Source organism: Stenella coeruleoalba (genome assembly GCF_951394435.1).
Source record: "Stenella coeruleoalba genome assembly, chromosome: 10".
NCBI lineage: Eukaryota > Metazoa > Chordata > Mammalia > Artiodactyla > Delphinidae > Stenella > Stenella coeruleoalba.
In genome coordinates, this window is record NC_137156.1 from 15,026,687 (window position 1) to 15,054,357 (window position 27,671).

Sequence of the window (27,671 nt, forward strand, 5' to 3'; positions counted from 1 at the left end):
CTTGAGGATTTGGGTAAGACAGTCAGGTTCTCTCTTTTTCTCACAAAATAAAACTAAAACATAAAGCAACAGAAAATTAAAACTTTTAAAAATTTGCAACCAAATGGATTAAGTGACCTAAAAGGGCTTGGCTGGATCTTTTTTCTCCAGATCATTTCAGATGGATTTTTTTTTTAAAAGAAAAAAGCACCTTTTGATAAATATTAATTATTAGTGAATAATGTTAGATTCCATTTTGTCTTGTTATATTGAGTCTACCTGAAAGAAGTTTCCATGATCCTGAGCAATTACATCTTCCCTCTGTACTCTGGATCCTTTGGTGTATACAGTCTTTTGTAGCATTTGTCAAGTTGCACCCATTAAGGAAAAGTTAAAAGATTTTTTCAGAATTTTGGAAGCACTTTAGTGTCTGGGGTGTCATTACCCTCTCTCTGTTTGGCTTGCATCCCCTGTCTGGCACCTTGAGATAAACATATATGATAGAAGTAAGTCCTTCTATTTCCATGGGGTAAAACTCTGTCACTATAAGAATCTGCTACCAGTTAGAGCTCTGCATTCTCCTTGAAGACAGTTTAGGGACTTCTGATATTCACTCAGAGCTCCAGGAAGGAAGCTCAAAACAAGAGACCTCATGAAGGACTGGGAATGAAAACTAATATATATGAGAGTATTAGTCTAATTTCAGCCCAGGAAGAAGGGAGGGAAGGAAGGAAGAAAGGAAGGAAGGAAGGAAGGGAGGGAGGGAGGGAGGGAGGGAGGGAGGAAGGGGGGAAGGAGGAAGGAAGAATCAAAAAGAAAAAATGTTTTTGATAGGTTTTCTGTAGCTAGATCTACACAAACAAAGCAAGGTAAAGAGTTGAAATTAACTAGGTGAGTAAATAAGAAGATAAGACTGTAACAGATGCAGAGAGCTCTGCAATATCCGCTATCACGTTAGTATGGCTCAGAATATATATGACTGCTTTGGTCTAAAAAGCAGTGGGAGAAGGAGTGGTTAGAGTTGGGGAGTGTGGCTGGGAGGAGTTAAGGTGCAAATATCAGTGGGGAGGGGAGGTTGAGAAAGAGAAAGTATGGAGAAAAAAAATCAAACAAACAGGGGCTGAGTAGGGAGAAAGCCCACAAGGAGAGTAAAAACTACTCAAACTAAGAAATCCTTTCTTATAAGCTTAGCAATACTTTGAATCTCCTAAGTAGCTGTAGTGACAACTTCTTCATTATTGTTGGTATAAGACTTCATGGATCATAAACTCTCTAAGACCATCATCTAGGTCTCATCTATCTCTTCAAGTTCTTCTCCAAAAATTACAACTAAGTTATTTATTTAATGATGATCAATGTGTTGCTATGATCTAAGGATATGACTTGGTATCCCAAAGTATTAAACTTAACACAAATTTCTCTGTGGCATTAATAAGGAAAATATCACATCAAGTCTATATATATATTTTTTAATTAATTAATTTATTTATTTATTTTTGCGGTACGTGGGCCTCTCACTGCCGTGGCCTCTCCTGCCGCGGAGCACAGGCTCCGGATGCACAGGCTCAGCGGCCATGACCCACGGGCCCAGCCGCTCCACGGCACGCGGGATCCTCCCACACCGGGGCACGAACCCGCGTCCCCTGCATCGGCAGGCAGACTCTCAACCACTGCGCCACCAGGGAAGCCCTAATTAATTACTTTTATTTTTTTATTTTTGGCTGCATTGGGTCTTCGTTGCTGTGTGTGAACTTTACACCTTTACATTTTCTCAGACAATCTGTAACTATCAATAACATTCTCACACGCTTATTTAGAATTAGGTAGGAAAGTTTTGTTGTCTGTTGTCTCAGAATAACAAATCTATAACTTTAAATATGAAACCCCAAATCATCCAAATGCATACATTATTGAAAATCTGGTCATGCTAAAGTTATGTTTTTGCATGTTCTGTGTGCCTATTATATGAAACAGAGTAAAACAGGCACCAAATCTAAAAGAATACTTAATGAAAAGAAAATAAATTTAAAATTTGACAGGTACTTTATTATCAGTGTATAGTACATGACAAAATTAAAATTCTTACCAAGGCCTAGTCACTGTGAAAATCTAAATTTATTGTAATTGTTTAAGCAACTGCTTTTAACCCAAATGGACAGGGCCTTAGTTTCATTTTCATGCTTACTATAAATGTGTCCATCTCTTTGTAACCAGTGATAAATGCTACTGACTTGATTGTGTGACATATCATTTGAAATAAGAATAATGTCCTATACTTGCATATACTTTCCTCTTTACAAAACACTTTTAAACATTTTTCTAATTCTTATACCTATGAGTTAAATTGCTTTGCCCATATTACAGAAAATAAAACTAACGGGTAGAGTTACAAAGTGATTTGCCAAGGTTCACAAAGGTAGTTAAGTAGTAGATCAAGATTACAACCCTCTTTACCTGAGTCTCAGCCCAAGCAGCATCCTATCCTCTACAGAAGAGCTAGCTCCTTCCAGGTACTAAAAATGTACATAGATACTGATTCTTACCTTCGAGAATCTGTGAACCCAGCTGGCTCAGAGAACTGTTTAATCTAGACCAAGTCACCTGATCTCTTTCTCTCTCTGTTATCTCTTCTGTACCTGCCTTCATTTAAAGGTAAACAATAGTATCCAGGAAATAGAACCAGGAAATGGTTCACAACCCTTCAAGCAAATTGGCCTGTGAAAAGAATTAGTTCATATGTACTACATTAGAAGCATAGCAATTGGATTTATGCCTTATACTTTTCAGCCAACAATGGATTAAAAATGGCTGTTCCCTTTCCAAAGCTTCCAACCTTAAAACAAGGGATATTCTTCTGCTTCAAAGTTACCTTTCGGAGATTTTTCTCTGAACAGATAAATAAATATAAAGTTGAATTTGAGCTTTCGCATGATTCTTTGAACTGTTTTCCTTGAAAGGTCAATTTTTTTTTTACATGTAACATAACCAAATGAGGAAAAATATCAAGATTTAAAATTGGCACAAGGTTACTAGACCTCCAGAAACGTTTTTACTTAACAAATTTCTCAGTTAAAACATTATTTCCTGAAGATTACAAAATGCTTCTTTGCCTTAGAAAAGCTTAATATAAATCTGTACTTTTACCTCTTTCCAGACAATACAAAGTCCTAAAAACATTTTAATTTCATTTAGCCCCCTCCCATCTTGTATGCTATTATTATTATGTATTTTAATTCTACATATTGTAAAATTCCATAAGACATTGTTATTATCTCATATAATCAATACCAATTTAGATTTAGCTGCATATTTACCCTTTTTGTTGCTCTCCATACCTATTTATTTATTTATATTTATTCGTATATATTTATTTTAATTTTCTAATTTTATTGTGATAAGACATTTAACATGAAATCTATTCTCTAAACAAATTTTAACTGTTGACTATGGATAACTGTTGACTATCTGTACAGCAGATCTCCAAAGCTTATTCGTCTTACTTAAATGAAACTTTATGCCTATTGATTAATAACTCTCCATTTCCACCCCTCCCCTCACCCCCAGACCCTAGTAACCACCATTCCAGTGTTTGATTTTATGAATCTATGTTAGAAATATGTGTATGGCTATAGGAGAAAAAAAAAAAAAACCTCTAAAATCAAGGCATTCTTCTCTGGTTTTCATTCTTCTCCCTGGTTTTGACTCTAATTCCTCACTACGTTGTTAGTTTTCTAACGCATCAGTAAAATATATTCTATACTTCGTCCAGGTTTTCTAGTTGGTCTGAGAAAATGAGTTAGTCATAATTTCCTAATCCATCATAAATGAAGAGGGATTCTGTATTGTTTTAAGAGAAAAATAAATCAATAGTAATGATGTGTCTATGGTGCATGGGAACTTTACACTTGTAGCTAAAAAGGAATTGAGAAATAATCACTTAATTTAACTCTCTTGTTTTACAGGTGACCAAAATAAGATAGCTGGTTAGTCAATCAAAGATAGTTGAAGTATCTCATTCCCAGTCCAGTAATTTTCCCCCTTTATAATGAAAAATAATAGATAACTAGAAACAAAAATGATTGACACTCTATTCACCCCTTTCCTCAGTATCAGGGAAATGGATATACTATTGTACAATTATATTGTACATAATAGAATAAGATATAAGGGAAGAGATAGTGACCTCAATGCAGTATTAATCTGATTTACTTAAATCAGATAGAGAGCCAACTATCTATGTTTTTTCTTAAAGATCTCTAGGAAAGGAGATTCACCTAGGTATCTAGACTCATTATTTGAGAAGAAACAGGAAACATTATCTTAAATTCAATATAACCACTACTGTTGTAGCCATTTCTAATTTTTCTGCTCTCTTTGGAAAAGGAAACGCGTGTTTTTTTTCTTCCACTGAATGATATCTCAAACACATGAAAACTATTTTTAGGCCAGCTCACTGGAAACTTTGCTTTAGAACAATGGATTTTAAATCCTTTATACACTTTGTTCTTTATACTGTATTTCTGTGTCAAGACTTGACAAAGTATGCTCTTTTTCATTGTCATCACTGTTTGCCGAAATGTCTTTTTAGAGCCTCTACGTATGACCACACATGCTGCCAATTGAACAACTCCAGGGGGTCCCATTTACATAACCTATGTTGTTTTATAGACAAATCTGTGGCTTATGACCCTTCGAGTTACACATAGTTGTGGTTCTGTGGCCCTTCAAGTGAGTTTCTCTTTTTGTTTTCTAAAATAAATTGCTTAAGTAGTCCCATTAATTTGAGTCCAGACATCCTTCTTCCAACCCACTCTCCATAAGACTGCCAGAATGAGTTTCCTGAAATGTGTATGTACAACCAGAAAGACTAGAGTGGGCCCCAAGCTCTCTACATGTCCTTCCCAGAATGTGTAAATGCACGTGTAAGGGACGTGAGGAAGCTCAGCAACAAGTAACAGCAAGAGAAGAATAGCAAACTTCCTTACATTTAAGTGTAACCCAACCCACATACCTTTACATTGGTTAAAGGTGGAAGCTTTACCGACTAAAAGCATTTAAGCACAACCTCTGACCAATTATTAATGGACACTATTATACAGACCGTAGAAAGCTACACTTAACTATAAAAACAATGATTTAAAAAAAAAAACTGAGCAGAGACATCAGTGGCTGTACTCTGTGATGCGACAGATTCCACAAATTATTCCAAGCAAGTCATAAAACAAGGAAACAAATAAGCAAGCAAAAAAAAAAAAAAAAAAAAGCCAAAGATGGACTGTGTATCTCTCTGCTTCTATATAAAAGAACACCAAGTTTCTACTACTTCCACTCCATTCGATGACTGTTATTCTCTAGTTGGAATTAGTGAGTAGCAGGTACAAGTTTTGGGATTAGGGGCACGGGAGGGACTTTTGGAGTACGCTAAAGCTAATAACAAAACTAAAGGGAAAACTACATTAACAATTTACATATATATGTAATATACATTTTAAATATATATATTTCAGGAAAAGGCCTCTTTGTTATTGTAATTTCAGAACAGCAGCAAAGACTCTAGAGCCCAGGATTTCAAGCACTTCCCTGCTGGGTTAGTGACTTAATTTATTTCTTTAATTTGTTATAACCCACAAAAAAACGATATTCTTTGGAGACCACAGTAGCCTGAGTTCTGCACGTATTATTTGCTGTAAGAGATTAATGAGATAGCAGAGGCAATTTCTAATGGAGTCCCTTGGTTTTCATCTCCCGCCTACCCACCCCCGCCTTCAAACTCAGTTGCCAGTTCAGCATTATGAATCTACTAAGTGTTTTTGGCATGTCTGGTGGGGAAAGGGAGAGATGGTATAAACTGCTGGCTAAAAATATAAAAAACCCTTTCCTCCCTACCCTCCCTCTGCATCTGTTAGCTGCAATGCAATAACTGACTCTCTCATCTTACATAAGACATGTATGTTCACATTTAGCTCGAAATCTTCAGTCTTCCAAGACTTGTAATCTGGGGTTTTGGACATTTCTAGGGTCTGATTCGAGTCCCATCTTTCTGTAGAATACCTAACCCACCAGATTATGAAAGTCACCATTATTGCCCTTTCTTGATAATGTTACCTTTCGTATATTACAGTATTTCTGGTATTAAGACATACTTTTTAATCATAATAACTGAAAGAAAAGTAAAAGGTAATTCAAAGCATGGACATAAGAGTTTTGTGTTTTATTTACGAGTGTTTGAGGGGAAAGTTAAAGATAAGTCTGCTGCTGATGAGCTACAGGACACCCTATTTCCACTACAGAGAATAGCCCTGTGGATTCCCCACTGGCTAATAGCGCTACTAACTCTGTAGAATAAGTGACAGCCAGGTGATAAGAGCCAAGAGAATTTTTTGACAAAAGCAGTATTTCTCATAACAGCTGCGGAAAGGCTGCTACAAAAGAAAATTTAGGGATTCAAAACTTTCTCTGACTCTCATTGCAAATTTAAATGGTTACTTTGGCATAATGTAAATTGGGCCCTAGAAATGTTCCTTGGTTGGAAAAATGTTTACTACATGATATTCAGTGAAAAAGAGAAAAATACGAAACTGAATGGTTTGAACTCAAATTTGGAAAAGGGCAGAAACAAAGACAAAGTAAAACAATGTGTGTGTATGCGTGTGTGTTTGAAAAGAGAATAAAAGTAATTAGACCAAAATATTAATAATGAGTATTAAGATTATCTATGGTTAGTTTTAATACTAATGTTTTAAAAAACATCTTTTTTGTATTTACCAGAAAATACAAAATACATATTTAAACACATTTTAAGTAGGGAAAAAAAAAAACTTCTAAGGAATTGAAGCCTTAACTGGGTTAACATATTAACACTGCACCTTCTACATTTGCAACACCTTTCTATGAATCATTTTCTTGTCCACCAAAGTTTTCATCTAGCTTTTCAGAGGCTGAAAAATGAAGGCACTAATGATTCAAATGATCCGCCAAATATCACATACGTGTATCAGAGTTAAGATTAATGAAAACTTTTGAATGCTTATTAAGGACAAAGTATCAGAGCTGGAAACCAGAGTTTCTGGGAGAGTAAAGGACTGACTATGCCATTAGGAAAACAGAGGTTAGAAAGGAGTGTTTCATGGTAAAAACAAAATTTAAAAGAGACCATAATCTGGGAGAAAATAAGCAGGGTAAATTAAATATCCACAGCTCTCACATTAGAGGTTGGGTCTCTGAGGATCGATCGACTCTCTGTTCCTCTTGGAACATGATCCACAATATATTTTTAACCAAGAGAAAACCTAAAACATGTACTCCATGAGTAATAATTATTACTAATATTATTGTTTGCATACCATGTACCAAATATTCAGAAAACCTGTGATATGGTATTTTATAATATTATCATATTTATTTCTCCCCAAATACCCTATTTTTGTCATAAGATGAAATCATGGTTTAGAGATTAGCCTACCTATTCAATGTCACATAACTAAAAAGTATGTAATTTACACTTGAACCCAAGTCTGCCTGACCTTAGGGCCTATGCTTTTTCCAACATTCTATACCATCTTACATAGTATAATGGGAACACAGTACACTGTTGAAAAAGCTGGTTGCACTAAGGTAAAGCTAGTCTTCCTTTTAGGGAGAGAAATTTACCCTTGGTTAGGAAGCCACTTTAATGGGTATGTTTGGTGAGGAAGGTTAAATTAGTTAGGATATGACAATAGCAATTCAGTGATTTAAGGATATAGAAATTTATTTCTCGCTCACATGATCTAGGACGTATCCGTTCAGAGCATGGCTCTCTTCCACTTGATTATTCATGAACGCAGGCTAAGGTCATCTCTTCCATCTGCAAAATGTGGCTTCTGATAATAGTTCTTGTTGTAGCCATTCCTACCCTTGGGAAGAAGGAAAAGGCACAGAGGAGGACACACATATGAGTATCTCTAGGTCACGCTTGGAAGAGGCACCTGTCAATTCCACCCACCTTCCACTGGGGAGAACTCAGTTATGTGCCCATACCTCTAGAAAGAGGACTTGAGTTGAAGAAACACAGTGCAGAGCACAGATTCAGAAGGCATTAGAAACAAAAAACTGGAGCTAGAGCCAAAAGGGAAGGCCTTCATCAGTCTTGGAGATATTCTGGTATGCGTGGTGCCCAGAGTTTGGGATTGGGGGCATCCAGCCATTTTATTGAAATATTCACTGAAGGTAATCTCAGAAAGCATGAAACTTTGAGAATATTTCAGGTACAAATGGGATAGCTGTGGTAGAGAAGAAAGATCACTGGACTTAGAAGCAGAAATCGAGGAATCTTAATCCAGACCTTGCTACTAACCAGTTCTTTGATTTGGGGTAAATCTCTCCATCACTTCAACCCTCAACTTTCTTTTTTTTAATTGAAGTATAGTTGACTTACAATATTATATTAGTTTCAGGTGTACACTGCACTCAAAGTTATTAAAAAATGTTGACTGTATTCCCTGCGCTGTATATAACATCTTTGTAACTTGTTTCCAACCCTCAACTATCTATGCAGTTAAATAGGGAAATAATATTGTCCCACAGTGTTGTTGATCAATGAAATAAGATAATGTATGTGAAAAGCATTTGAACCTGTAAAGTACTATACAAATATAAGGTAAAACTATATCACTGGCCTGGAAAATGTACAGAATATGAACATTTCACATTTTCTGGGCTATGTGGTCACTTTGGTTAGTGATGGGATAGAAGAGCAAGGGCTGAAAAACACCATGAGGTTTAACCCTGTGACAAAAGAACTATTTGGAGTTAGGAGAAGATTCTGGTGCAAAAAAAAATCAGATGTCAGAATCAGTCTTACGTTTCAAAGGAATTTTGCCAACATTGTATGAAGCTCTTCTATAATATTTGGTACTTTGGGCCAATGAAAAGACCAAGATAATTAGAAGTGCAATGCACAAAAGAAATTGAGCACATTTCAAATTTAAAATCCAGTCAGCTACAAATTTTGCACGTGTATGTATGTGTGTGTCCGCGCAAGTGGGCGTGTGTGCATTTAAATGATGCTTTCTAATAGCTGTGATTGCTGTTTTTCCTTTAGAAATGGATTTTATTTGCCTTATGTTCTGTAGAGTTAATTAAATACCAGAGAAATATGTTTACTGTCTCAACTTCCACATACTTGTGAGGATTTTGTCGTTGACTTTGGTCCAAACAGAACACCTTTAGAAACGTAGCAACACTTAGCTGCTCTTGGGAAAACCTAATGAGTCATTAACGTATCAATACTGCTATTTTCTGCCTTAATATCCCATCTTCCTCCTTCACCCAGTCTCATTAAATACATATTTTATATATTTTATAAAATTATGTATATTCCTTAACACTAGGAAATTAATTCCTAGGTAATTTTAAAATATATCTCCCCTTGAAGGGTGCACAGAAAATCCCTCTACGTTTCTCTGCAACTTCCTGTGAATCTGTAATTGCTTTAAAAAATAATTATTTTCCCTAAATATTTGCAATACATAAAAGAGCACAGGAAGTTTGTTTGGAGCTCTGGTTAAAATATTTCTATTGCCTTCCAAATGCAGCAGTAGAAATACTACCCACCAGATCGGGGTGCAAGAGGATTTTCCATTTATATGCCATCCAATTATGATAATGCAAAAAGGATTTCTTAAAAGTGAGGTTTCTTAGTAGAAGGCATCCCTTGATTTAGAAGAAGCCACCATGGGGAAAAAAATTACAGGAGTTAGAGCTGAGTCCTTATTTTTGACAAAACCTCTTAAGAGAAAAACGAATATTCTGCAGAATCATAAAAGTCTTTGGATGGGACTTCTCAAAGTATCAAGAGTCAACCAGACACTGTTATTTGGCATTTTAACACTTCAAAAATATTTACTGAACACTTTTTATGTGAGAGCTACTGTGCTAGGCTTGTAGAAAAAGTCAAAGATGAAGATGTCATCAATACCCACCCAGTCATTGAACTCACACCCCCATCCCTTCATCATTCTCTGCATCTGAATCCATCCTAAGGGCTATAGATTCTACCTTCTCAGTAACTCCACACCATTCTCTCATTTTCCTCTCTAATCCCAACAATACTTTTTAGTCATAAGACCAGCTTGTTCCTGGACTGCAAAAACTGTACTTCAGACTTGTCTCTCTCCAATTCTTTTCTAACCGCACCATCAACGCAATTCTTTTTTCAAATTAAAAAAAATTATCATGTTGCTCTTCAAATCCTTTACGGCTCACCATTACCTATGTTCACAATTTTTAATTCCTATCTTGTACAGGTGGGATACTGTTTGAAAACAAAATATTACCTCAAAGTAGTAAGTATTTGAAACTGATTAAGTATTAAGTATTGAAACAGGAATTTATTTTATGAATTCCAACTAGTTGGTTATTAGGTCAATCAATGAGAACATTGAGATTATTAAGATTACTACCAAAATTTAAAATCAGGTTTGTGAATAAAGTTTTAGTTGTGAATAAAATTTTACTCTTACATCAAGTTCGATGTCCAGTTTTATTTCTGTGTTTGGTTTAGAATTTTAAGAAATTCTGTTTTAAATCCTAATTCACACTGATAAGTACTTGAAATTAGGAACTGGTTTTTAATAGCTACTCTTGCAGTCTCATGATATCTTTCAATTAAATGGAAATGACAGGAGAAGCTTTATTTGAAAGCTGTGCAAAAGGATGTGAACGTGGCAGCACAGGTTCATTGTGTTGGCCATCTCTGGTGTGTTCAAATGTAGGGTTTTTTTTTTTACATATTTTTACATATCTTTTTTCTAATTAAGGCCCTTTATTCTTTTTTACTGATTTATTTATTTATTCATTTATTTATTTTTGGCTGCACTGGGTCTTTGTTGCTGCACGCGGATTTTCTCCAGTTGCAGCAATTGCAGGCTACTCTTCGCTGTGGTGTGAGGGCTTCTCGTTGCGGTGGCTTCTCTTGTGTATATATATATATATATATATATATATATATATATATATATATATGTAATATATATACTATATCACTTCAACCCTCAACTTTCTTTTTAATTGAAGCATAGTTGACTTACAATATTATATTAGTTTCAGGTGTACACTGCACCTGAGCATGGGCTCTAGGCACGCAGGCTCAGTAGGTGTGGCACGCGGGCTCAGTAGTTGTGGCTCACAGGCTCTAGAGCGCAGGCTCAGTTGTTGTGGCTCACGGGCTTAGTTGCTCCACGGCACGTGGGGTCTTCCCGGACCAGGGCTTGAACTTGTGTCCCCTGCATTGGCAGTTGGATTCTTAACCACTGCATCACCAGGGAAGTCCTGGGGTTTTCTTCTTTGATTAGTTATTAAAATAGTTTTACATATCACAATATAAAACTCAAATCAACAACCACGAAGCAGAAGCAAGTCCAAACTTCTTGCACCTTAGCATGGTCTATGAAATCCTCCATAATCTTGTCCTTTGTTTTTTTCTCCAATTGTTTATCTCCTCATCTTTATCCCCAGGCTTAGCCCAACCGTTTCCGATTTTTGAAAGTATCGTGATTGTTCAGCCCTTGGTTTTCTATCTCTTGCTTTTTCCTCTGCCTGTGATGCTCTTGGAGTTTTCTTCTCCATGAAATCTCCACTTCTCTCCAGGGAACTTGGCCGCTCCCTCTATGCCCCATCTACTCTAGAAAAGGAAATCTGTATTTTACCTTTTGAGACATTTATTTGGTTTTGGTTTTTTCCCTTCATCCCTCCAGACTTGAGGGAAAGACCCTATGTTACTCGTATTTGGGGTAGATGTGCACTTGGTCACATTAGCTTAGCTGAAACTGTGGTTCCAAGATCCCCTCTACTGGCCAGCAGAGAAGATAGTGTGAGAGTTTGTGGCAGAAGTAAATCAGCAACCATCCATCTCTGAAGGTTGGTGTCGGGCACAAATGGCTGCTGCAGCTCACAGGCATCCTCACTGATGCTGTGGTGGGAGAGCAGCTGAGCTCACAGCTCCTCCAATTCCTGCCAGATTTCCCCCCGTCACTTCTCATCCGGGTCCAGGCACTTTTGCAGCTCCATGGCAAAGGACAGCCCTTCTTCTGCAGGTTATGCATGTCATTGATTTCATGTGTTTCAGGTTGTTGTTTACAAGTTCCAGTTTGTCTTCACTCTCCTCTGCTTCATATGCATGTTTTCTTCCCAACTGCTGGCCTTGATGACCTGCCATGATTTCAGACTCATCACCAGATTCAGAAGTAATAGCCTTTCAAAGGCTTCTTCACCAGCACCTACAGTTGGTTAAGGCATAGTCCCTAGAATAAATTCCTTACTCTGTATCACTTGAAGTGTCTTTACTTTATGGGGCAAGACTTATCTTACAAAGTATTATACCCTAGAGCTTATTTCAATTCTTGGTCCTCAGCAGGTACGCATTCAATAAATACTGTTGCCCTCATTAACAATCAGCACTGGTCTATCTGGTGGCAAGAGTAGGGACAGGTGTGAACTGGAGGAGAATTAACAAGGACTTTAAGGTTTAGTGTTACAGCCGTCAAAATTAGAGGTCACTTTAGATAAGATTATGTTCAACGTGACTTGAGGGAAGATAAATGTGTATAAGACAGTGTCTGCACATTTTTCTGGGGAGACCGTGGGTCCACAGCTTTTAACATATCCCAGAAGAACTGGTGTTGTAGGATACTCCATTTTATAAACGTGAAGCTGGGGAATCCCACAAACGGTAATAACGGAATTCAGACAAGAACCAGGGTTTCTGATCTTAAGTCTTGTTTTCTCTCTATTCCAGCATGAAAAATTAGAGAAAACAAAGTTGTTAATGATAGAAGTGCTGTAGCAGAAGAGAGAGAATGAAAGAGACCAGGAATACTTCTGAGGTCTCTGCTGCATCAGCCTCACTAGTCCTTGTGGGTGCCCACTGACAACTGCACTCATCTGTCTGTCTAGCTTCTGCAAGCACGTGGGCACAGAGAAGAGTGTAAAGCACAGATGGATCTCAAGGAGCAATTCTGAATATGCTCAGAGGTTCCAAATGTTCACTGCCACCTTAGAAATGCCCTTCAGATGGCACAGTTCTCCAACATATTCTGCCAACTCAGACTTCCCACAATAATAAATGTTGTGCTATTTCTCTGGTAACTTGACCCTACTCTTCTGCCTGTCGTATAGCCCTCTTCACTGCCCCCATGCCATATATGGAGTATTAGTACCCGTGTATATAAGATGGAAAAAACATAAATGTTTTTGACTTTCTCCTTTTAGAAAGGGAAATTTAAATTAAGAAGGTTTATTGAGTTCTCACAGGACCAATACCCATGGGAAAGGGGAGGAAGTGGGATTGAGTACAGGGAAATATTGAACGTCAACGATGTTGCTGCAAGAAAGGTCTCAGCTGATTGCCGAGGGAGCTCTGAAGCTGGAATGACCCTTCAGCATTGTCCTGAATTGAGGTAAAAAGTCAGACCTTTGTACCACCTATATCGACTAGTCATTGGATGCAGGCCTAGTCTTGAGAAAGGCAACTCCCATCAGCCAACGATTAATTCCGGGCAGGGATTCCTCTACGATCTATCAGCCACCAGCACTCCTGGCAGGTGGAAGAATGAGCACCTGGGTCCTGAAGGGGGTTGTACAGTTCACCACAGTGCATCAAGAACCCACTGCTTGTGCCACTCAGATCAACTTGCTTTGTATATTAAGTTTATCCCATCTGGGAGCAGCCCCTTCAGAATTTCTGATGGTCTTGTGTTGTGGGGAAACTTACAGGAGGAAGGTCAGTGAGGTGAACCAGAGCCCCCACTGCTGCAGTGGGTCCTCAACCTCTGTATCACTCCCAATGCTCCTCTACTTCCCACCCAAGTGTCCCACCCTCCACTAACATCACTGCCAAGGTAGCTCTGTGATTCCTCTTCTTTAAGCATTGGTCATTGCAACATCCAAGCTCTACAAGCCATCCCAGCGGCATTTCTTTGGGCTTTACAAGGCTGTTAAATCCTGTGTCACAGAAGAGTGCTCCCATATCAGTACGCTCTCCCTTAACTAATTTTACGTCCTAACCCTGTGGTCTAGAACCCTCAGGATTCAGTTCCACGATACTCACCTCGCTCTTGCCAGTGTATGTTAATTAGGTTCTATGACCCTTTCAGAGTATAGTTCTGTCCTTCCCTACCAAGCCCAGCACTTCCCAGCATGTTATATAAAGACTTGGCCCTAATTTCTGGTCTAGTGGCCAGGAAAACAGAGGAGGGGTAGATTCTAACATGATTGAATGCTGTCCTGCAAGACAGAAGTGTCCTCATTGTCTTCAAGAAAGAAGGGAGTGTTGGTGCTTAATAGGGAGGAGTAGGCCACTTCTGCAGGTCCCAAGTTTTGTAAGTATCTGGGATTTTCATATTTTTGGGTGCATTGATTTAGATACTTCAGGGTTAACTCTTTCTCAACAAGGGCTCTGACCTTGGGAAAGCAGATTTCCCAGAGTTGAGAATGTAACCTTTCTGGAGCTTTGTTATCCTTATAATTAAGTCTTGGGGCTGATCTTTGGCCTGCTCTGCCCTCTGGCTCTAGGAGATAAGAGTCCCTTTATGTGTTGCCAGAGACCCTTTGACTTTCACACTTCGCCTTCAGTTGGTGATTAATCACTCTCACCTTTCACTGTCTCTCCAGTGCAAAAATTTCACTCAGCAACAGCCTTCGGATTCCTTTGTCTTTGTAATACTACTGCTCCATCCTCTCACATGCCTGAGATATTGCACCTGCCATTGCACCCCTTCCATCAATATCCCATCCCAGTTTACCATCAGTGGAATGTTAACAATCGCACAGCTGCCGCATGCCAGGGAGTGTGAGTGCTTCACCTACCACCCATGATAGGGTCCCCATCCCCAGCCAGCTCATACATAATCCAGCTTCAAAATCCCATTTTAGAATCCCACAGAACACTCCTGACACCAACTGTCTCAGATCAGGTTCCCTGAAAGATGACCATGAGATGGAGAGTTTCACTGCAGGAAGATAATCAAGGAAATGTGGTGACCATGGTGATGTCACTCAGATCTACCCACAGAACAACCAGCTACAAGGAAAGAAGTTGGATGAGAACCTCTAGATGACATGACTTTTTTTTTTTTCTTTTGTGCAGCATTCACACTGTAACCATGGTCTCCCTGGGGTCCTCCAGGCCAGTTACTTACCATAGCAGGGGTACTAGAGCTAGAATATTTCTGCCCAACTCAGGACTCCTCTTATGGGCAGTCATTGCTCTGGGACCCCTCATCAGCCTCGCTAAGACTTTTTGAGAATTATACTACAGTTTGAGGCTTTTCCTACTCAATCCTACTTCCTTTCTTCTCTCCTTCCGTAGGTGTCAGGCCTACAGCCCACACTGAAGGCCCTCCTGCTTCCTCCTGCTTCTTCTGCTCTTTCTCTTTCACAAGCATGTCTAATTCTAGTTTGGCATCTTCTTCTTGGAGGACATTAACTGACACTTGAGTGCTCTTGGAACAGCTCCTATCAGTGACTCAAGGAAGGAAAAGTTGGACCGCAAAGCAGTTCCAGTAAAGGGATCCTCTGATTTCATGGGGAGTTCTGGGCCTGGGATGGCCCTTCAGAGTAGTCCCATATTGAGACAAGAGGGCTAAACCTCATACCCTGCATCCATGAGTCATTGGATAAAGGCTGCCACAAGAAATGGACATAACCTTGGGGGAATCAGCTCCTGTTGGCTGAAAGGCCCAGGGAAAGACTCAGCTGTGAGCCATTAGCAGCAGACACTCCTGGCAGGCTGAGGGAAGCAGTACCTTGGTCCCCAAGGGGATAATCTGGGTAGCACATAGCTTCTACTTCAAAGACGAAACTGAAAACTGTTGTTCTGATTAAAGGACAATGGTAATCCTTTCTGCCCTCTTTGTAAAGGGAGGATATCACATTTTATAAAACTCTGTAGATGAGCAGAGCATATTTCTGGGATTAGTTTTGGGGTCAGGAAGAGAATCCCATAAGCAGAGTAGTGTTGAGCAAGAGATACACCACATGCTGATGAAGTGAATTTTGTATGGATTGTATTTCTTCCTGATGTTCTGTGCTTCTGCGGCACATTGGGAAATGCTTCTTCCTCTTTTCCTTGTAAAGAGGACAGGAAAGATACCATCAGTTATTCAGCCATGCTAAAGTTATCCACAAGGACAGGCTGAAGGGAGTCTCTACTCTTTTTAGTGCCTATAAAGTATTTTCTCCCAACAAATAGAAACAGCAATATCTACAACAACAGCTAACCGAGTGTCTACTAAGAAACAGGATCCCACATGGTGCTTGCCACACCAAGTCACCTAGTCCCCAGAAAACCCTACAAAGTAGACATCACTATCTCCATTTAATGGCTGAGCCAACCGCTGGTTGGAAGGTTGATATTTTCCCCCAGCGTCACACAGCCAAGGATCAGTAAACCTGGGGTAAAACCCTGGTTCTCCCTGGTTCTAAGAGCAATTTTCTTTGCACTTTCCCATGCTTTCAAATCCACTTGGAAATCAGAATTCCAACTGTAAGTGCTTTTATTCTCCGTCACAACTCTCAATGTAAAGGAAAGGCAAAAGTCAAAGCCTCAGAGCCTCTGGACTGTCACGATCAAATCCATTGATAACTACGATCGAGAGATAATTGCACAGGTGTTTGGTAGCAGCACTAGCAGATTTCATCTAAAGATTAGGAAGTTACTCTGTGAATTGTGTGCTTTTGTCTCACAGTACCTCCATTCTCCCGCTGATTATTTTCCCCTCGTTTGGCCATCCTCAGCGTAGGGGCTGCTGCGTGCATGTACACACACACGTGCAAATGCACACAAAGATTCTCCTGCTCTTCAATGACCAGGATGCAGCAGGCTGCTAGGCTCTTTCATTCCTTTTCCATATTCAACCTTTTGATGTGTTGCCTGTACCGTTCTTCCCTGTGAGCTAACAAGGCTGTCTGCGACGAGAGTTTCACGGGCAGCCAATTATAGCAATGATGTGAATGTGATCAGAATAGTGCAGCCTGCTGGGAGACTGTCATTTACAGAATTAAAGGCAACGCAATCATTACTAAAGGGTTTAGTTTGGACAGGAGCTATAACCTTCCAGCCACACATCCAGTCATCTGAATTTGATGGGTTGTTTTTGTGTGTTTCAGGTTGTTTAATTTTTTTTTCTGTTTTGTAAGCAACGTATTTGTAAGCTCCTATTTTAAAATACCTAAGAGTAATGGTAATCTCTTTGCAATAAAATATGGATGAAGGTAGCCTGCTGCATAAAATGCAATGCTGTGAAAAGAATCCAACAACCATTTGAATATATATATGTAAATGAATGAGAGTTGTGAATAGAATTTCAACATGCAAATGAAGAAAATGGAAGAAAATTGTGCCATTCTCTGTGTATAAAAGCCAGGGGTGATGCCATATTACAGTTGTAAATTTAGGGGCTCCCAAATAAGAATACGTAACATTTAAGTTTACAATAACCCAGCTAAGTCTCTATGATAGTATGTACTGTCCTCAAATGTACATAATCAGAGCACCCATGTTATTCTATAGATTGATGGCAAAATGGCGGAACAGAGTGAAAAAGAGTCTCTTTTATGGCTCAATGTATCCACAGTGAGAAATCAATCCTTATTTTTCTTAATTTACTTTAGTCGTGACAGGAAAGCTGACCTGATTTCTCTTAAGGAGTAAGAAAAGCATAGAAAGAGAAATAGCAGAGGAGGGGCAAGAGAAAGGGTGACTGTCTACCTGCCACCCACCAACCCAACAAGTGATGGGCTCATCCAACCGCACCCCCCATTCACCTCAGCCATCGTCCCTAAGTGACCTAAGTGATGCTGGATTGTGCCTGCGACGATTTCCATCAATTATTAAGGAAGACACATACAGGCTTGACACATTCAAGTGTGTTTTCTGACCATGTTGAAACACGAACAGAAGAGTTGTGTGTTTAACCAACATAAGCAGATGTCAAGGAGTGCAAAAATATGCCTCTTTTCAAGTCAGTATGTCTGCGTATTTGTGCCGGCATATGCCCAGAACGTGTGTATTTTGAGTGGTAAACGTGACGAGGAACGAGGAAAGGAACAACAGCGCTCTTTCAAAAAATAAAAAAAAAGCCTGTTGTAATGTCAGTAAGTTGAGAGCATTTTAATATCACAAGATTTTTACATCTATTCAGGAGGGTGGGAGATGGGCAGGTTGATGTGGGTACCGAAGCGAGAACCCTGAGAGAACGTGGGGATGTGGGCAGAGTTGGTGGCCTGAGTCACAGGTTCACTCTTTTGCTGGAAGGTGACATCAACTTTCCCTGATATAAACATGAGCTGATCTCAAGAAATATCCCTCCAGGGTAGAAAAGAAAGGTAGAAATGGGCTAAACTTGGAAAGAGACTTCGAAATAGGAGAAGATAGAATTCAGTTAGGAATCTACTAACGTAAAGCAGATAGTTCTGGATATTACCTTGGAAAGGAGGATGAGGTGAAATTCCTTATAAAAAGGATAAGAAACAGACTTAACAATGGACCAGGGGAATATTCTTCAGGCGACCTGAGCAAGGGAGGGCACCAGAAACTAATATTTAAATAGTTGCTTTGTGCCAGGTGCTGTACTAGGCACTTCCTACATGTATTATTTAAACTGCATAACAACCTTCTTGAGGAAGGGACAATAGTTCCCATTTTGCCAATGGAAAATCTATGGTGACACAGCTCAAATGCTTTTCCGAGGCTCACATCACTCAACTAATATTCAAGTCAAGCTCTGCCTGACTTCTGGGAGCTAGGACCTAAGAGAGCTTCAGGTACAGTCAACACACCTGCACGAGGTTGGGGGCGGACAACCTGGAAGTTGTCTTTGGGGGGTGATAATAGAATGTCCTAATAAGAAACAGAGATTAGGATGCAGATTCTTGAAGGCACTGAGAATTCTCCAGACTTTACAGTAGTGCCAACCTAAATCTAATGCAGACAGTCTGAGAAACTTGGGCTTTATCAAAAGAAGATTAGATGGGGTAGACCCCAAATGGCTCTGAGAAGACTTCTGCAGGTCTTTGGTGAGCCACTGGGAACTCCCTTGAAGTGAGGAACTGCTGTGAGTAGAGTCAGCTGACCACCTCCAGTGCCACACCCTCAGGATCCGCAGAGGCACTCGCGTAGTGCCTCTTATTCCTTATTGAAGGAATAAGAAACCTGAGAGCATGGGCACACTGGGGTGGATAGATCATGTAAGGTCAGGAGACCCACCAGAGCTGTAGCTCCCCTGGAGGACCCAGTGCACACACCATCCACTAAGATCATTGGGAATGTGGCAACGAGAGGCACCGCATCACTAAGAACAGTGGTAACACTTCTCTGCAGCTCAGGGCTGACAGTAGATGTGTTCACAGATCTTGGCAACGGGAGAGACAGAGGCTTGTACGAGCTGTGGAGGAGCTGCTACCCAAATGTGTATGAAGAGGTGGATCTGAGTGGTGCCCTGGATGGGCTGGTCTAGCCCTGGACGTGAGCTGCTCCCATCACCCACGAAGAGAAGACTGTTGTGAGTAGTGCGGCTGGTGGACGGTCTGCAACTGCTACACCTGCATGACCTACCTTAGTGTTCACTTCAGGGTCAAGCTTTTCTGCTCAGTGACCAAGCATGATGGGGTGGAGGAGGGAGGCATACCATCAGCAGCCATGTGCCCCGTGTGGGACTCGAACAAGGCGATCCTTGTGGCAGGCACACCCACTGGTCTGGTAGAGATGTTTTTGGAGCTGACTGCTATCTGAGGCTTTTTCTACTCAATCCTCCTTCGTTTCCCCTCTTCTTTCACAGATGTCACACCTGCATCATGATCTGAAAGGCCAGCCTTATTCCTGTTCCTCTTGCCCTTTATACTTTACAGTCATTTCCCTCAATAAATCTCTTAAATTTCTAATTCTGTCTTAGTGTCTTTTTCCCATAGAACCCAAAGTAAATAGATAAAGGAGATGTGGTACATATATACAGTGGAATATTACTCAGCCATAAAAGGAATGAAACAGTGCCATTTGCAGAGATGTGGATAGACCCAGAGACTGTCATACAGAGTGAAGTCAGAAAGAGAAAAATAAATATCATATATTAATGCATATATGTGGAACCTAGAAAAATGGTACAGATGAACTGGTTTGCAGGGCAGAAATAGAGACACAGATGTAGAGAACAAATGTATGGACACCAAGGGGGGAAAGTGGCTGGGGGGTGGGTGGTGATGGGATGAATTGGGAGATTGGGATTGACATGTATACACTAATATGTATAAAATAGATAACTAATAAGAACCTGCTGTATAAAAAAAATAAAATAAAATTCAAAAATTTTAAAAATAAAATAATCTAATTTTTATCATTGCTATATTTTTGATTAACTAAAATTTCTGTTAGGTTTTTCACATACTGAAAATGTGACAAATTATGTCTGTCTGTGCTTTATTATCTTTATCATCTCGTTGCATCTGATCTCAATATCCAGGCTTTTCCCACAACACTAAGAGATGGTCTTGCCTCATTATAACCAGTTAAGTTACTTAACTTCCCTGAGTCTTCATTTGCTTGTCCATGAATCAATACTTGGAATGCATCTCATAGTGCTGTTTATGAAGACACAGAGAAAATGTATGTGCAAGTCTTTTGTAGTTTCTTGCATACAGTAGATGCTAAATATGTTATAATTATTATTAGTAGTAGTAGTTGTAGTAGTAGTAGACACCCTGGCATCAGGTACTGAAACGTGACATACCCTAAAATCCTTATAGGAGACTTGGAAAATACACAAAACTTAAGTCACTTAAGGAACAAGATGACTAATCTTGGTCATTTATTTGAGCCCACCTGAGGTAAACTGAGCACAGTCCAGACAAGAAGAACCACCAAACCCACTCATAGACCTGTGAGAAATATTTAATGATTGTTTTTAAGCCATTAAGTATGGGGGAATTTGTGAGGTATCAATTGCTAATGGATACACAGAATAATGTCATAAAATTTTGATAGACTACATTTTATATTGACGTTTTGTTACGGATTTTTAAAAAAATAATCTTTTCATTTTGCAAATTTTTTCATCTCTACTATTTACTTTTTCCAATCCCATCAAAATTAACAGCCTGATATATATCCTTTTCACAACTTTCTCCATGCTTTTAGAATCACATGTGCACTGATTTATTGGGTTTTTTCTAAAGGTTTTGTTTAAGGAATCATAGTGTATATAGTTTTCTTTGTCTTGCTCTCCTAACAGTGCAGTCTGGCAACAATTCCAGTCAATAAATATAGATATAGCCTATTCTTTTTAAAAGCTCCATATGAACATGCCACAGTTTATTCAACCATTTCCCTAATCGTGATTATTCAGGTTTACACCAATTTCTTGTCACTATAAACAAGGCTATAATAACCATCCTTTTATCTATCTAAACATCTTAGCTTTAAACTAATTCTCTCTAAATTATTTCTAAACTTCTAATATCCATATATACAGGTGCTTTTATTTCTAGGACATGACGAAGACCCAGAAGAGATAGCTAGGTCAATAGGTATGTGTATTTTTTTAAACAGATGTTTCTATAATAGTTTTCCATAAGCGTGAAGAAATTGACATTACCACCAGCAACGTGGGCTATGCCCTTCTCTCCAAAATTCACCCCTGCCACCATCTCCTCCAACTCTAGGTCTTATCATTGCATCTGAATTTTGCATAACCATACACATGGGGCCCGGATTCTCGCTCCAGGAACACCAGCATGAGACAAAAGTTCTCTGCTTCCCAAGCTCTTCTTTCTTGCTCCTGACATTAGGGAAGGGCTCTCTGACCACATCAATGGTCCATTCAGCCTAGCCTGCTGTGCTCCAATCTGGCTGTTGCCTCCCACGTGTGAGATCCACACATTCCACCTTCTCTGGCCTCTGGCAGGCTTGAGCAGTCCTCTCCCCAAAGAGGAGAATTGCCCTTCACCTCCACTTTCCTGGGACTTCTTGAGTTCCCAATATCTTAACAGATATTTATGGAATTCTTTGTTTCTCCTTTTAATTCTCTCTGCTTTTATTATCCAGAGTCTTCTCTACCTAAAGCTCTTTGGGAAAAAATCTGCAGGGCAGGACTTGAAGACGATCTGAACACTATACAAAAGCCCTATGTACTTAAAATACTCCTTTATTTCACTTGCTGCACATTGACTATGTTCTGGGGAAAAGCTTCCTAGATCATTCTTTTCCTTTAGGGTCCATGGTCTTAGCCCATAACTGAGATGTTTGGATTTGTAGTGTCCACAGTCTGGGATCCCCTTTAGAGCCAGAAAAGGTCATCCTTATGTATGGGTGCCAAGGAGGAGTGGCTTTTCTTCATTATCTGTTCTTCTCTAACAGGAATTTTCAATATTGACTAAAGAATGGTCCTCACACTAACATTATCTGATCCTATCCTACAAATGAGCACATGGTCAATTGTAAGAGAAACCTAGAAAAGCCTAAAAGAAAAAAAAAGATAATCTTGGAAAAACGTGAATAGTTTTTGCTTCTTCTTTCAAATATGATTTCTTTTTTTCTGGAAGACAGGGTAGAGAGGATGAAGAAGGTGGAATTTCAAAGCAGCATCTGCAGTGGTACGCATATGAGTACAGGCTGTGGTCACGTTCTCTAGCCTCTATGACATTGGCAGTGGCAAGAGAAAATGTGTGTAACTGAGGCTAGAATAAGCCTTCTTCCTTTCAATCTGTCTTTGACCCTGAATTATTTACTATTCTTAGAAGAACAATACAGATCAATGTGACTGACATCACAAGAACCGAAGATTTTACTTTCATGGAAACCTTTCAAAAAGTCACAGTGGATGAGCTAACCCAGCTGGGGACACAGGTACAATTTTCCTCTCTCTGTATCATCTTTTCTGACTAGGCAGGCAGCTGAATGGCTCCGTAAGTGAGAGACCATTGTGATAGGAAACAAGGTGACGATTTGTCTCAAACAGGATGAATTGACACACGATCACCTTGTAGAGATTTAAGTGCCAAAAACACAGTTGGAATTTTGATGAGTAATAATTATTAAATCTGAATAATTGAGTATATCTATTCTTAGGGATTATTTGACCCAATAATTATTACCCAGGAAAATTAAGTGTGTGTTTGAAATCCACATTTTATCACCAATGATGAGCCTGTCAATTCCATCCCATTAGCCAGTTTTTCTCACAGGCTAATGTTAATATTTAAAAAGTCACTGGAAATCACAGTTTATAACCATATATACTTACAGGGTCTGTGGATTATAAACTATCAAAATAATTCACTACTTACGTACAGAACATCTAACAACCTAATTCATTTGAAAACAAATATAATCTAACCAGATAGCATTTCACACTTCTCATTCCAACATCTTCACTACAAGAAAGGAAAAAGACAAGGAAACAAGTCAACATTTCCCCTAAATTCTCACAACCATTTTATTCTTAGCCCTTGGTTATGAGTAAGATGAAGATTTGAGAAATAAAGACCCTTGCCCAGTTCACTGAGCTGATCAACGATACAGGCAGGATGGAACCCAGATCTGAGTCAGAGTCACTAGCCCAGGCTCTTCCTGTGTTTTCCAACATAAGGGATCTGCTTCACTAGGAGAGTTGACCAGAGTGCCAGGGACAAGGGCACCCATGACATAATTCAATAAAAGAAAAGAAAAACAAACCAAACCAAAATTAAGCCATTAAACTAATATTTCATTTCAAGCTATATGTAGAGTAGAATCCAGCAGTCACATGGATTTTTCAAAATAAACTGATATTTCAGTGATATTTCTTGCTTGTGACAGCTACTTTATGTTGTGTTTCCCCATTCACTGGAGTTAAAAAAATTTTCTGTTATTGCTACAAGGAACTTTCAAAGGAAAATTGAGAAGAGCACCAAGCTGGGGCAGAAACAGACAAGTCACTGGGCAGAGGCAGAAGCTTAGGAATAACCAAAAGCTGGCATGATGTTGGAAACAGCTGCAGCACCTTTCATTTTATTCAGTTCATCGTATTTCAGCCATCAAACCAGGTGGGCTAGAGGAACTGAAACAGAGTCCCCCCAAACCTGAATTCCCCTGCCAAGGTTACGTTTAATCTCTCTATCGAAAACTTTATTCCTTTCTTGTCCTGCCCCTCTTCCCCTCAGAATTAAGGAGTATCAAAGAAAAGGGGGGACTGAAACCAAGCAGGACCCCACCAGGCCCTCCCAGGTACAAATACCCCTCCATGTTCTCTGTTTCATTTTTGTAGGAAAAAGGCTTAGTCTCCTAGGCCGTCACCAGTTCCAAAGAGCAGACTCAAGCTCTAACTATTAGAACAATAGACTCTAGTTCCTCCTGAAGCGATATACATAACAATCTGACACGTATCTTTGAGTTGTTCTGCAGAAACTAAGACCCCCACTCAGGGGAGGATGGTAACTACATCCTGACCACAAGCATGTAGACCCCAGACTGGCTGGAACCAGAAGGCTGATGACTGAGATTCCCAAAACATCACCCTGTTACCTCACAACCAACTGATCAGAAGAAGGTCTATGAGCTGAACACGCATCTTACAGCCCCCCTCTCCTAGGACTGTCTTTAAAAACCCTTGCTTGAAAGCCACCGGGGAGTTCAGGTCTTTGGTGCGTGAGATGCCCAGTCTCCTTGCTTGGTGCCCTGCAAATAACCCCTGACTTTGCTGCAAATACCTGCACTGCAGGAACATGAGCCCTTGCTCAGCAACAGAACAAATAAAGTGTAAAGTTATCTTCAGGATTTTGCCAAATGTTTCTCTCAAGAAAAGATGATTCAGACCTGTTATATCATTGTGTTACTCACAAGGTCAAGATACAAAGGCAGCCCTTGGTGACATGTCAGACCAAGTACTAAGACTAGGGGTCCTGGACTGACGGCATGGACAACTTTCAGGTAAGCACCCTAAGTGGGTTCTGCTTGGCACCATGAATTTTATTAGAAATTAGCCCATGGGCTTCCCTGGTGGCGCAGTGGTTAAGAATCCACCTGCCAATGCAGGGACACGGGTTCAAGCCCTGGTCCGGGAAGACCCTATATTCCATGGAGCAACTGGGCCCGTGTGCCACAACTGCTAAGCCTGCGCTCTAGAGCCCGCGAGCCACAACTACTGAGCCTGTGCATCGCAACTACTGAAGCCCGCGCACCTGGACCCTGTGCTCCGCAGCGAGAGAAGCCACTGCAATGAGGAGCCCATGCACTGCAGTGAAGAGTAGCCGCTGCTCGCCACAACTAGAGAAAGCCCGCACACAGCAACAAAGACCCAACACAGCCAAAAATAAAATAAATTAATTAAAAAAAACATTAAAAAAAAAGAAGAAATCAGTCCATGGTAAAGAACATGTAGATTTAAACTCCAAAACACTCAGAGACAATATTTATGTATAAGCAGTAAAAATAGATCACAGAGATTTTATTTAGGATGACCAGATAGAAATACAAGGCAAAAAAGGAAAAGTTCCAAATTCTAATTTTTTTGTCTTCAATACAGGTCTATTAGCATTTGTTTTTCAAATCACCAGTCATATCGTTCATCTAGTGGCACTGTCAACTATTATTTTAAAATAAAATAGAATAGAAAATAGTAGAGTATATTGCCCATAGTCAAAATAAGTATTGTTGTGGTAAAGTTTTACTTGTCATACATGTAAATGTGGAAGTAAATTTTTTAGTACTGGGTCAAACTCTCTAAGATTTCTTAGTGTGTGTTACAACAAAATTTGAAGGTTATGGACCTAGATGACATCTAAGGTGACTTTCAGCTCTGAAAACCACGATTCTGCTTTTGTCCAAATTGGTGGCATCCAGTTCAACTTTTTGCAAACCCTGAGTTTCCTGGAGGGTGGTTACAAGTGGCCTCAGAGGGACTGATATATCAGAGCTCTAATCCAACAAATCCAAGGCAGCTCCACTTTCTTCTCAGGCATATCTCATATTATTAAGCAAGATATGCATTGAAGAACAACACAGCTCCTAGAACAAAAAATATAACTCAAGACGTGTGTTCTGGGCATATGCCCCAAAATCTGGAGTCAGTGATCTCCCACGCAAACAGGGGAAGATGCTGAAATGTACTGAACTCCCACGATCGGCCAAATACATTATATATCCTATGTATTACAAGTTATACATATTATTTTATTTTCACAACCCTCTTAATTGATTATTATGTCTCTCCTCCCTCTTTTCATAGTTGTATAAAATAATCCTTAGAAAAGTAAATGAATAAGTTGTTTAAGATTATGGACTTGGATCGGGTGGATTTGAACCAGGTCCGTCTAATTGTAAAGCTTATGTACTTTCCACTGCACTGCTGTCTCCACAAACTAACATATTCCCCTCATCACCAATGCTGAGAGAAACAAATGATGCCAAATGCTTTTAGAAAATGCAATTTGAATTTTCTTTAAGATGACTAAGGGTTTTGGAAGCTGGGTTGAACCAAATACTACAGTTGGAAAATTTTTAAATGAGAAGTGGAAGAGAAAAGGCAAGAATGTAGAGAGAATTATAGACAGATAAGGTCCCTGATACCAGACACATCCTTTTAAAACTACACTCTGAAAAACAAAGTTTAAAAAAAAAGGCGGGGGGGGGGGTGTGTGTGTGAAATGCTGAATTCAGCTTCACAAAGTAATGAACAGCTGGAGTGTTTCTGCATGATTTCCCCTAATGTAACAAGTTTGGAATTTTTAAGTTTTGGGGAGGAGAGATGAGATGAAGTTCATGTTAGTTCTTGGTTATCTTTGTAGTAGTTACCTTTTGACACCTAGAAATCTTCACCTTGAAAGTCTAGATAATTGCGAGTCATCCCCAGGGCTTAGAGCATTACTAGTCCCACCTCAGGACCCGTTACCCATGGAAAGTAGAGGCATGTCTTGGCTCCCCGGGCACAGCCCACACCTCTTCACCAAGCATTTCAATAAGGACAAGTTCACGGGAGACCTTCCTCAAACACTGAGCTTCTGGTTCATTCAAATTTCTATTAGGCGCTGCTGGAAGACACTGAGGAGACAGGACAGAGGCGCCAGCAAACCATGAACATCTGAAGAGTTTAGCTGAGTGCATCAGGATCTGCTCCAGAGGTATGATGACCTCTTCTCATTTGCAGTGACAGAAACTTCTATTTCAAGACTGGCAGGGGCCCCACCAATCTACCAGGTCACGTTTCTAGGCAAAAGATGAACGGTACTGTTACAGTCTTGCCACGTTTTAAAGAACATTGCTCAGGCAGTAAATTGGCTTGAGTAAAATATGAAGCTCCTGACTCTGATTCCAGTGTCCCCGTGAGATAGTTTCAGCACCCATGGAGGGTGGTAAAGAGGGTGCGATTCTCCCCAGTCGAGTGACTAAATAGCAGCTGTTCCCATAGGCAAGCAATACAAATGACTCTGCTTCTGAGACAGGCTTACAACAAATCCAAACTAATCTTTGTGAGACTGTGCCCTAAATGAGTAGTGTTAACAAGCATTTACTAAGACAGTTGCATTATTTTCTCTCCTCGGGATTTCAGAGCCCAGCAAACCCCTCTCACCCGCCCGTCTCCTTATTTTGTCATTCCATTGCAGCATCTTTTTTTCACTTCTACAAAGAAAAAAATGCCAGGAATCTGCACAAAGATGTGGCTGTTAGAAAAAAGAAAGAAACTGTTCAT

General features: G+C 39.7%; 1 long non-coding RNA gene across 1 annotated transcript in view; it reads right to left on the minus strand.

The window, feature by feature from the left end:
* Nucleotides 1-27,671, minus strand: part of LOC307193497 — an 87,239-nt gene that overhangs the window by 9,549 nt on the left and 50,019 nt on the right. Inside the window, exon 2 of the long non-coding RNA XR_013830340.1 lies at nucleotides 7,744-7,874. This is a non-coding gene — a long non-coding RNA (uncharacterized lncRNA). The remainder of the gene's footprint in view (nucleotides 1-7,743; nucleotides 7,875-27,671) is intronic.